Source organism: Cynocephalus volans, chromosome 7 (assembly GCF_027409185.1).
Source record: "Cynocephalus volans isolate mCynVol1 chromosome 7, mCynVol1.pri, whole genome shotgun sequence".
Taxonomy (NCBI): domain Eukaryota; kingdom Metazoa; phylum Chordata; class Mammalia; order Dermoptera; family Cynocephalidae; genus Cynocephalus; species Cynocephalus volans.
The window spans coordinates 60,997,953-61,010,623 of record NC_084466.1 but is presented as its reverse complement, the minus strand read 5'-3'; the positions used below and the strand labels follow the sequence as shown (position 1 = coordinate 61,010,623).

General features: G+C 35.5%; 1 protein-coding gene and 1 non-coding gene across 2 annotated transcripts in view; one reads left to right on the top strand and one right to left on the bottom strand.

Annotated features, from left to right (window-relative positions):
• The window catches only part of DNAJC15 (DnaJ heat shock protein family (Hsp40) member C15), an 89,143-nt gene that overhangs the window by 69,021 nt on the left and 7,451 nt on the right, over positions 1 to 12,671 (bottom strand). The window lies entirely within an intron of this gene.
• Positions 7,517 to 7,589, top strand: TRNAV-CAC (transfer RNA valine (anticodon CAC)). Its single transcript has one exon. It is a non-coding gene; the product is annotated as a tRNA-Val (tRNA).

Sequence of the window (12,671 nt, the reverse complement as noted above, 5' to 3'; positions counted from 1 at the left end):
AAAAGAAAGATAGGTACATTCCTGTACCCTGGCATGGGCTAAAACTACAGGTGTCATACATAAGTAGGACAGTGGATAGTAAATGTGGATGCCATACAAGGCTGTTTTAAAAAAATTTTTTCTTAAATATCCACAAGGCTGCCTTGGGCAAGTTTTAGTTATGAAATATTTTCTTTGAAGATTCAGATGTATATGGTTTAGAAAAGCAGCTAACATTTTCTAGGCCTACAGAAGACGTAAATAAATTCTTGGATACATTTTTTTTGGTTATACAAAATTAAGCTATCATGCACTTCTACTTGAAGGACAAGCTGATCTTTCTATAAAGTGCACATATATACCTGAAAACTAAATCAGATACAAATTCTGTCAAAAAATTCTATTATAACTGGTCCAGACTGGTGTTTGGGAATAGTGATCTATATAAAGAAAACAGAAAACCTAAAATTTTACTGATGCCAAATTCAGAAACTCAGTTTTTAACAATCTTGTCACGGTCACCATGGAAAACAAAGATGATAAGTATTCCCAAAACAAATTTATGTGATATTAGCCAATGGTATTTAAATTTCTAAAATTCACAACTTTAGATTATACTTGTCAAAAATGCCAAAAAGCATAGTTTTCACTGCATTCCCTCTGACCATACACAATGCAAGAATTTGGATTTTAAAATCTCCATATACATATACATAGCAGGACTGCAGAAACCAACTGATGGCAAATTCTCAATGAAATCATTGATCAGTTTCAAAATAGTGGAAGAGTTACCACAGAGAATCTTTTTCCTGGACTGCTAAGCCTGGCTTTAGAAAAATTTTATGTCCACACTAAACAGCATCATTACACAATTATGGTTCTGATGTCTGTTTGTCCTTCAACCCTGCTCAGTATCATCACTTTCCTCATCCTTAATTAGTATACTTTCCCATTCCTCATGGCACTTACTATTCTAAACTTTCACGTTTTTCATAAGCCTTCATGTTTTCCATCCATGCAGTAAGCATGAACTCCCTCAACCTTTTACCCCTTCATGCCTGAATGTCTGTAGGGAGGTTATAGAAAATCCATGGGCTTCAGAGTTAATCAGATCTGGGCTCCAATTCCAGCTCAACATTTACCAGTTCTGTAACCCTTACCTGTTTTCCCTTACCTGGGTCCATTTCCTCATTTATAAAATGGGGATATGAATATCTGTATCATAAGATGCTCACAATGATTTATGAGGTAAGGTTATGAAAAATGACTAGCACACTGTGTAAACAAGGCAGATATTCTATGTTAGTCCTTTCTTCGCTCTCACATCTCTACTCTTACTCCCTTTCTGTTCCTCTCTGCCTTATTACTCCTGAAATTCTCATTCGTCAGCAAGTCACTTCAAGGCCATCTTCTCAGTGAAGCTTACTTTCCTTGCTTACCTTCTCACTCAAGCAAAACTCTTCAGTGACCCATAGTACTCAGCAGACCTCTCTACTATAATACATACATAGCACATAATGGTTTACCTGTCTATTTCATGCTCCTTGAGCACCTGAGCTTCTGGAAGTAGCGACTGTTTTTTATCTCTTTGGATTTCCAAAATCTAGCACAGTACCAGGTACACTGTTATATTTTCAAAAAAACTGTATGATGGAATGAAAAGAATCTTAAGACACTTCCTTATGATACAGGTCTCTCTTAAAGCTTGTATTATCTGAGTACTCTGTGGGTGACTAAAATTGTGGTTTGAAATTGGAAAGTATAGTGGACAATGCTAATCAAACTTAATTGAGAAACTACCATAAAATTATGCCTCAAAATATCCTGGACCAGGTAAATATATCCAAAAGTCTCATGGAAGACAAAGAAAATGATATTAAGGGCCTGTGTTTTGAAATTTCCTTTCAAAAATGAAATGAAGGGCTGGCCACTTAGCTCAGTTGGTTAGAGCACAACCTTATAATACCAAGGTCACGGGTTCAGATCCCGAACCAGCCAGCTGCCAAAAAAAAAAAAAAGTTTGTAAAAAAAAAAATGAAATGAAGATAATCTGCAGGTTATATAGGAAAACATGAAGGAATAATGTATTTGTTATACAAAGAAAAAGAAAGAAACTCCCAATAAATGGGTTAGGTAAAGTAGTCATTTGAAGGCTATCTCCCATTTCTAGTTGACTGATTAATTATTAACTAATTCAACAAATGCTCAGTGTTTATATGTGCCAGCCATGATTCTAACTCCTGGAGATATATCAGAGAAAATCCCTATCTTTGTAAAGCTAAATTTTAGCAAGAGAGACAAATAATAAACAACATAAATAAGGAAAATATACAATATTTTACATAGTGATATGTGCTTTGGGAAAAAATAAAGCAGGTGTATAGGTGTGTGTGTGTATGATGACAATGACAAATTTAAAGTGAGTAGGAAAAGTTTCACTGACAAGGTGAGTTTTGGGAAAAAACTGAATAAAGTAAAGAAGCCATGCCAACATATAAGGAAAAATCACTGTAGGCAATGGAAACAAGTTTAAAGACCCTAAGGCAAGAGTGTGCCTGGTGTGCTTAAAGAACAACCAGGAGGCCAGTGTGCCTAGAGTAGAAAGAGAGAGGGAAAAAGGAATAAGGAATGAGGTCAGAGAGTTCACATGGGGAGATCACATTGGACCTTATAGGTCAACGTAAGGACTTCAGCTTTTCTCTGAGTGATATGAGACTTAATCATTTTGAGCAGATGCCTAATACTATCTTACTTAGAAGTCTAAGAATTGCTCTAGTAAAGCAGAAGCATGGAGATAAGTTAGATGTCTATTAAAGTAATCCAAGAAAGAGATAATGGTAGCTTGTACCAGAGTGATTAGCAATGAAAATACAGACAGTGGTGAGATTCTAGATATACTTTGGAGGTAAAGCCAACAGGATTTACTGAGAGACTGGATGTGAGGTATGAAAGAAGGCAAGGAATCAAGGATGTCAAGGTGATTGTCCTGAACAACTGGAAGAATGAAATTGCCTTTTGCCACGAGGAAATACTCAGAGGTCTAGGGCAGAGGGAGGGGATGTCATGAGCTTTCTTTTGTACTTATTTTTCTAAAAAGATGCCATGATGAGTATAATAAATAAAGCCTAAGCAAAGCAGTACGGGAATTCATAACACCTGGGGAAGTAGGAGTAGGGTCTCATCTACTAATGGAAAAGAAGAATGAGCCGGATATCTCAAAAACATTCTTTCTTTGTTATCCTGCAGTAACTCAATTCTCAAGGATTAATTACAAGCAAATCACTTTGCTGAAGTCAGTGTTTTATGCTGTCTTTATTATTTGGTTCAATTTCCACAAAGAAAGCTCTTTGAATTTAAACAACAGCAAACAGAAGGGAGTTAAAAGAGAAGGAAAAATAAAGACTGCTGGCAGATCAGCATAATTTAGGAAAGAGGTATTCTACATGCAGATCAAAATTAGGAGGGAAGGGGAATTTATATTCAAGAAAACGTCTTAGACATGGTAAAATGACATTAGGAAGAGAATTTTCACAATTACCCTACCCTAAAATCTTCAAGCTGACATGAATCTCACACTTGCATATCTAAATTGGACCAATCCACATTAATCTACCCGGCCCTTACCATTATTATTCCATTGCCAAAAGCAAATACATTTGAACTTCCCTCAAAACAACAATTCTCATGAAAACCTTACATTAAGTAAAAGGAGAGGCATCTTTGCTTAGAGGCTCTTGATGACAGGGACATTTATCAAGTCTATCAATGTACCTTCTGAGACTTGTTCTTTGGTCTGAAGCTTCACATATAGCTGCTTTCAAAAGCTCAGTCTTCTGGGCATGTCAAAGTTCACTTATGCCTAGGAGTTAGTTTCTTTAACTTGTTCATTACTGATATTTAATTCACTAATCATAAATTTAACCCCTTCTGAGTTTAAGGAGTATCTTTAATTCTGTTTTCTAAAATTTGGAGGAAAGTGCCTTTTTCAACCAACTTACATCTTTTATCATTTTATTGTACTGACTTTCATTAAATTACTATATTTTTTGTTTGTTCAAAGACTTCCTTAGTTCAGAGTTCTAAACTATTTCAAAACTAAGTTCTAAACTATTTTGCCTACCTTCAAATGAGCCTTCCCTTCATACGCTCAATCACACACTTCTTCCCTCAATAAATTTATTTGTTTTACCTTTCTGGAAGTTTTCCATTTCTGTTTGTTTTGAAAGGTGCAAGAAGAAGTACACACAGAATTCTAGGTACAGAAACACTACAGTTTTATACAAAAATACATGTTTCTGTTTCATTTTCAATAGCTTCCTCAGGATGCCCAATGTTTTGTTGACATTTCCGACTGCAGTAATACATTTCTGTCACAGAATCCTAGAGGTGAAAGAAATGACAGAAAACATCTAGCCAAACCCCACATTTTACGGAGAAAGACACTGAGGGCCTGAAAAGTCACATGCCTTGCAAGTTGCAGCAATAGTTATCAGTGCCTGCACTAGGAATGGAGCCCAGGTATCCTAATTCCAGACCAGAGCCATGCCTTCAAGTGACAATTTGAAGACTCTCCCACACTCCATTATAAAAATTACTCAATATTTTTCCAGTGTGAGCTCATAGTCAATGATGCATCCCTATCTGACTTTAATGCCCATTTACAGGAGTTGCCTTGTACAACTTATTATTAGTTTTTTTAACTACCTAGAGAATATAGCGTCATTTAATTATCTAATATCAAACTACATCCTAGCACTGGTCCTTGGTATCCTCCCTCCTTATAATTCTCTATTTCTTTCACAAAATTTTATCTTCTCTCTCCTTCCCCCAAGTTGTTTTCCAATACTCCTATATTTAATACAAGAATGTAACAGTTTGATAAATATGGAAATGGAATTACTAGTCCCTCTTAAGTTTTTCTTCTGGATGGGGCCATGTGGCAATCTGTCACACCTCCAGTATAGAGTCCATTATTAACGAGAGGCATTTTGGCAAAAAACTCAAAATCTTGGGCCGAGCCCGTGGCGCACTCGGGAGAGTGCGGCACTGGGAGTGCGGCGACACTCCCGCCGCGGGTTCGGATCCTATATAGGAATGGCCGGTGCGCTCACTGGCTGAGTGTCGGTCACGAAAAAGACAAAAAAAAAAAAAAAAAAAAAAAAAAAACACCTCAAAATCTTACAAGTTGTCAAGAAAGTGGTTTAATGAACAACGTCCTGCATTGACGCTGGGAATTCAAATTGGGATGATGTGGCTTGTTGGTAATTTAATCATAGGAATCAACAACCTTAAGTATATTCATGTCCTTAGGCTCAGTAACTACAATTCAAAAGATCTATCCTCAGAAAATAATTAGGTGCCTAAAAACGTTTATGAGAATATTCATCACTGCTTTATTTATAATATAAAAAGCTGAAAACAATTTGAGTACCCAACAATAGGGGAATTATTAAATAAATTAAGGCATATCCAAAATATGAATCAACAATTAAATATTATATTTTTGAAGAATGTTTAGGTAACACATGTTAAGTAGGAAGTAAAAGCAGGTTATAAAGAAGAACGTACAGCATACACACACGCATACACACACACACACACACACACACACACACACACACACACACACAAATCCAGAATGATGTAAACTGAAATGTTAACAGTAGTTATACATTCCTAGAACCTGTTTTTTATTAAAGTCTTAGAACCAAAGACTTTTGAATAAAAAGAATACAGTTTGGTTCCCTACTTGTCAGCTTCATGACCTTGGCCACGTTACTTGACCTCTATGTGTTTCCTCATCTGTAAAATGGGGATAATTGTTGTATGCAATTCCTTGGGTTGGTATGAATTTTTATAAATTAGGACATTCATATACATCATCTAGTATTTGACAAGTGATAAACATTCAATAAGTGGTAGCTATTATAATTATTGCATGATAGCATTATATAATTGTTTCTTTTAAAATCAGAGGATAAAGAAAGGTTATTAAAAAAGAAAAATCTTAGGATGATCCCACCTGGTCAGAATGGTTTAACAGCTTCTAAGTCAGAAAACCCTCTGACCTATCTACTTTAAAATAAACTTTACAAACAAATTCTTCCTGGCATTCTTCAATAAAAACAAGCACACTGATCTTTGATATCTCCTTTTTTATCCTTGCACTTAAATTTGCACCCCAATCATAAAAATGATCCTGCTGCGTCTCTAGCTAGCCTCCTTCCTATCAAGTATTCCTAGAAGCTTTTATTACACTGACTTTGAAGTCTCCAGCAGGAACCCTTTAAACTCTCCTTTTTGGCTTACATCAGATGTACAGCTTACCTGCAACATTTTGTGGCTTTGTTTATTTCTTCTTGTTTGGGAAATTATCTCCTTTTCAGAAAGCTACTTTTTTATTCCCTTACAGTAGCCTATTTTACTTTAAAGGAGCAATTTCTTACACTGGTAATGTTTACAGTAGCTTAAACTTTCACTACACATTATTCTTTCCTTCCCTTTTGAGTTAAGGTGAAATAAAAATAACTCTGAAGTTTAAGAATTTATAAACATATCTTGAAGCATCTGAAGACCCTGAAACTTACCACAAAAATCAAGACTGTAAATCATTTCTCAGAGTTGGATTTCATTGATTTCTAATACCTGAATAATAAAGTAACAATGTAGTACAGTAAAAAAGTCATGGACTTGTAGAGTTAAAATTAGTTCCATATCCCAGTCTCGCCACTTACTAGCAGTACGACCTTGAGACAGTTAATTAACCTCTTTGAGCCACAGTTTTCTTACATGTAAAATGGTGAGAAGGGAAAATATAATCACAGTGCTTATATATAGATATCCACTAAATGTTAGTTCACTTCCTCCTTAACTTGACTATTTGCTTGTACATAATGAACTCAATACATTCATGCATATCTTATTTTTATACATACTGTGAATAAAAATAGAAATACCACAAATATTATGGAGGCAGGAGACAGATGTGAAATTTTTCACCATATGAAGTCTTTTCACCTTATATTTGAAAATACTGGGAAGCACTGTTTTAGGGCAAACAAATTCAGAAAAAAAAAAAAAAAAAAACTTGTACTGTCTAAAAGTGAATTTTTACTACAAGGACCTAAAACAATCCTCTAAAATTTCACAGTCAAAAATCCTTATACTGATAAAATACAGACAATAGCCTTACTGCTAGAAATAGATCTGTTGACACTTATAAATGAGAATGAATATAAGTCAACAATTCTAAACTGCACGATATTCCAACTGTTTCTAAATAGCAGAAGATTACTACTTTTCAAGAATGGAAGGAAAAGCTGAAATGGATTGTCCCAAATCAGTTTAAAAGAAATGTGTGCAAATTAGCTATCAAGTCTCGGCACTTATTAAAATATCTATTTAAAATTCTTACATAAAAAAATAAAATTCTTTATATACAACATGGTGACTATAGTTAATAACGATGCATTGTATTCTTGAAAACTACTGAGTAGATTTTGGGTTCTCACCACAAAAAAATAAGTATGACGGAGGGGTTTCCGTAGTGTAGTGGTTATCACGTTCGCCTCACACGCGAAAGGTCCCCGGTTCGAAACCGGGCGGAAACAGATGCCTACAAAAAAATAAGTATGTGAAGTAATACATATGCTAAATTTGCTTGATTTAGCCATTCCACAATGTAAGCATATTTCAAAACATGTTGTACATGATAAATATATGCAATTTTGTCAATTAAAAATAACTAAATAGGCTCAGAAAATTGACAGAGCAGGAAAAAGAACAGAATCTGAAAAACAGTTTTCAGATAAGAGAGACAGCAGAGTTTTAGAATCTACTTTTTTTAATGTAAAATCAAATTGATACTCTGAAAAAAAACTTTATAAATCAACACACAAATTATTCAAAAACCATACTATACATATGGAAATATTTTAAGTACTATATAGTAATAAAGTCCACGCTGAATTAATCTTTAACATTATCGCGGCTAGACAACATTTGGGGAAAAAAGTGTTGTTTATAGTACCAATCTGTTACAGGTTTTCACCTTCACCCTTGATTTAGTTATAATTTAGTTCCCCTCAGTTCTAATACCTGCCATGTAAAACTATTTTTTCAGTTGTGGTGGTAGTGGTGGTGGTGGTTGTTAAATTCTAGGTATTATAACAGGAAATGAAAATTATTCTCTGGAAGATAATATTCAGTCATTTAGAGGAATTTATAATATTTTACCTTATACCTAAAAGATAGGTTCTTCATTGTTCACTGACCTGTACTAAGATTCTATAACAAACTTGAAATATAACCCTACAATGATGGGGTATGTCAAAGAGACATAGGAGCCAAATAAAAGAGATTCTAATGGCCAAAGCTGAAATACTTTGAGCAACAAAATAAAATAAAAAGTAATATTGGATTATAACCCAAAGCATAAAATAAATATCCATAAATCTAAACTTATGTAAATGACTGAATAAATAAATAAATGGGGGAGAAGAGATGAATCTCCTGTGCAGACGACTTCCAAATAACTTGGTAGATTACTCTACCCTCAAGGAGGGGGGAGCATAATTCCCCACTCCTTAAATGTGGGCTGCACATAGCGACTTTACAGTATAGAAAGGGGAAAAAAAAGAGTAACTTTATAGTGGAGAAACCTGACAAATACTACCTCATCGGACTGGATCAAGGTCAACATCACTGTGATAAATCATGTTTATATATACCCTTCATATGATGTGATGAAAACGGTACTTCACCTCCCTGGTCTTCCTTCCCAAAACCCACAATCATGAGAAAAACAACTGACAAATTCCAGTAGTGAAGTACTCTACAAAATACCTGACCAGTATTCCTCAAATCTGTCAAGGTCATCAGAAACAAGGCAAGTCTGAGAAAATGTCACAGCCGAGAGGAGCCAAAAGAGACATGAAAACTAACTGTAATGTGGTACCATCATTGGGATTCTGGAACAGAAAAAGGACATCACTTAAAAAGCAAGGAAATCTGAATAAAGTATGGTCTTTGGTTAATGACAACATCTCGATATTGGTTTGTGAACTTTAACGAATGTAGCACACTAACACAAGTTAATACCCAAATAGGGGAAACTGAGTTCAGGGTATATGGAAACTCTGTACTATCTTCTCACTTTCTCTATAAATCTAAAACTGTTATAACAATAAAGTCTATTTTAAAAGGAAAAAATAAAGTCTATTTAAAAGGAAAAAATGTTATACATAATGATTAGATTCTCAAGAGAGCTAACAATGATTATTTTATCTCTAATAGAATTGAAGTCATATTCAGAGATCACAGACAGTTAAAATGGAGTTCTGTGAAATAATATTCTATTTCCCTTAAACTGAGAGTTAAACAGAATTCTGTGGGCTAAGGGAATACCCACCACTTATAATAGTGTTTTGTAACACTGCTTTTAGGAGACTATGCTTTCAAATTTCTCAGTATCAGTGGAATGCAAACCACCTTACTGCTGAAAATAGATAAAATTAGCGTGTTGGTCTCTGAGGCCTTTCCCTACTCTGCTTTCTTCGAAGGATAGTTACGTCCTTCAGGCTCCTTTATCAGCTGGCTTCCAGCTGCGTCTGACCAATGGGATGAAACGGTGGGAAAGTGGAGGGTGGAAGAGAGGGAAAGACCACAGTACTTCTCCTCCCTTTCTGCATGGAGCAGCAGCTCTGGCAGTAGCTGTGTCCTCTGTGGCTCCAGCTCCCCCTAGATAGACCAGCATGGTTACGGTTAACACAGAGTGGTTTTGAAAACAGTAATTCTTTCCTTTTGCCCTCCGGCCCTAGGAGTTCTAGTGGGTACTTGCTGTTCCCAACCTCTGGATTGCCTCACCACTCCTACTTGGTCTCTCAACAATTCTACTACCTATGAACCAATTCCCTACAATACATTTCCTTTGTTTTATATCATTTAAGTTATATTTGTTTTCCTGGTTAGAACTTGACTGACACAAACAGAAAAAATGAAGAAGGGGCTGGCTGGTTAGCTCAGTTGGTCAGAGTGCAATATTATAACACCAAGGACAAAAGTTCAGATCCCTTTACCAGACAGCCACCAAAAAAAAAAAAAAAGAAGAAGAAGAAAAGTTGAAGGGGAAAGAGTTTTGAACAAAGAAAGAGGATACTCTGATCTGAGTAAGAAATAGAAGCAAGAAAGCAGAGTAGATTTGGGGTTCATCCACTTCCCAACTGTGTGACCTTGGTCAAATTATTTCAATGCTTTAAGCCTCAATTTATTCATCTATAACTGCGGGGTTATGGGTTATAATAGTATCTATACCTCACAGGGTTATTATGCAAACTAAATGAGCTCATGCATTTAAAACATTAGCATAACACCTGACACAAAACAGTTTAGCAACCACCACTATTACTGCTGCCATCATCTCCTCCTCTATAATCCCAGAGTACTGCCCACCGTAACACATTCTTAACTGGTCTTGCTCTCTTCTGCTTTTCCATCCTCCACCCTTCTTAAACACTACTCTAGACTTAATCTTCCTAAAGGCCTCCACAGATCACACTGCTCCTACAAAACTTCAGCTGCCCACAAATCTGGTCCACACTCCTTAACCTGCCATTCAGGGCTATCCATAATCGTATCCCAAACTATCTTTCCATATTTTTTTTATTTGATATAAACTACATTTTAGAAAAACTTCTTTTTCTCTCTTTCTGGCTTCTTTCAAAAACTCAAATATCTGGTAATACTGGTTTATTCCAATAATCTGCCTTCTTTAGAAAAGCAAGTGTTCTCCACATTTTGCTGTAATTGTCATCACTCATACATTATAATATCACTTACAACAGTCCCCCTCTCATTCATTTGTGCTACCTGCCCTTAAGCATCTGATTTGCCATCCCTGCCTAAAATTTTTTCATCTTTTTAATTTTTCTCATATGCTTCCTCCTTCTCAAGTTTCAGCTTATTCACTCACTTTCCGCAGTCTTCTCTTATTTCCCAAACTAGAAACAATGGTTCATTCCTTTGACTCAAGCATTTTATCCATGTATCTCTTATGACACCTATGGCTTAGTCTTTCATTCACTCATCCTTGAAAAGACATTTACTAAGTATCTACAACCTGTTCTGTGCTTTGCTTGGCTCCAGGGGTAGTTATCAAAGTGGATCAGACATGATCCCCCCTACTGAAGAGTTCCCAGTCTAGCGGACTAGGTTTAGCTTCTGGCCAAGTCCCTTGAGGACAAAATCTGTGTTTGATTCATCTTTGTATCCACCACAGAGCCTCAGTACTTTACCTAATAAAGTGGGATTCCATAAATATGTGTTGAATAGATGGATGGATAAATGAATGAATGAACAAAAAAGTGGCAGCACTTAAAAGAGTCTGTCTTTAATTGGGCATTTAAACTTGACCCAAATTTGCATTCTAGAGCAACTGTTTTTGTAAATAAAGTTTTATTGGAAGATAGACACACTTACATATTGTCTATAGCTCTAAAACAGTAGAGTAGTTGTGACAGAGGCTATATGGCTTGCAGAGCCTAAAATGTTTACTATAAAACCCTTTACAAAATAAATTTGCTGTGTCCTTGAGGGTGGCAATCCTGGTTTATTCATATCCTCCCCCACACACCTAATTTATAGTTTCCACATATTTGGTGTTCCCAAAAAAATCTATTAAACTGAATTAAATTGATAAATCTTAAAAACAGAACCTATTTCTAACTTAAGACTGCCTATGTTATTGGAGATATTCATAAGCAATAAAATGACCACAACCTGGAAAAGCATTCAGAAGAAGTCAGAGCATGATGTGCACTCTGGTTACACATTTATTAGGTGCACTCTAGTTACACATTTATTAGATGTTTATATCTTAGGCCTCTCCTGACCATTAAAAAAGTCAAAGAAGAGGAACAGTCTCATTTATCTTACTCTTTTTTATTCCTTAATGCTGTCAGTTCATTCTATAAAACATGTCCCTAATCATGTTTTGTCCAAGCCAGTTATCTCATTAATTCATTAATTTAATCATTCAAAGATTTATGAAGCAGCAACCATGTGCCTGATACTATGCTGGGAGCCGAAAACATGAAGTCCCTGCCTATAAAGAATACCTAATTTTAGTTAAAAAGACATATTTCAAAAAGGAGAAGAAACATTATTTAAATCATGCCAGCAAATCAACAAGTGGGCCACATCAGGGATCTGTTACTACCACCTAGTTTCAAATATCCATCAGAAAAAAAAAAAAAACACCAGAAAAACTACTTTAAATATTCCACTACCATGGATCAAAAAATTTCTGAAAATTAGGAAAACAGCACACTCCATCATACCTGCTACTACGGGGGGGGGGAGGGGGGCATCAAAATTGTTTACAAATTCCCTAAGATACTTTCTTCTCCCCAAACAACATAAGCAGTAAATAACCTTCTAAATATAAATTGCCTGAAAGTATTACAAAATGCTAAAACTTCTATCTTGAGACTACATTAGAGTTTAAGATAGACAATAGTTGTACCAGAGGGAAATTAAGAAGGAAAAAAATGATTCTTCCTCCTCAAAAGGGAGGTGGCAGTTGTGATGGAGAGAGGAAAGATGAAGACTACTCATTCAACAAATATTTATTTAGCATTTGTGATACACAAACATTTATTTAGCATGTGCCAGGATTTGTGCTAAGTTCTGGGGAA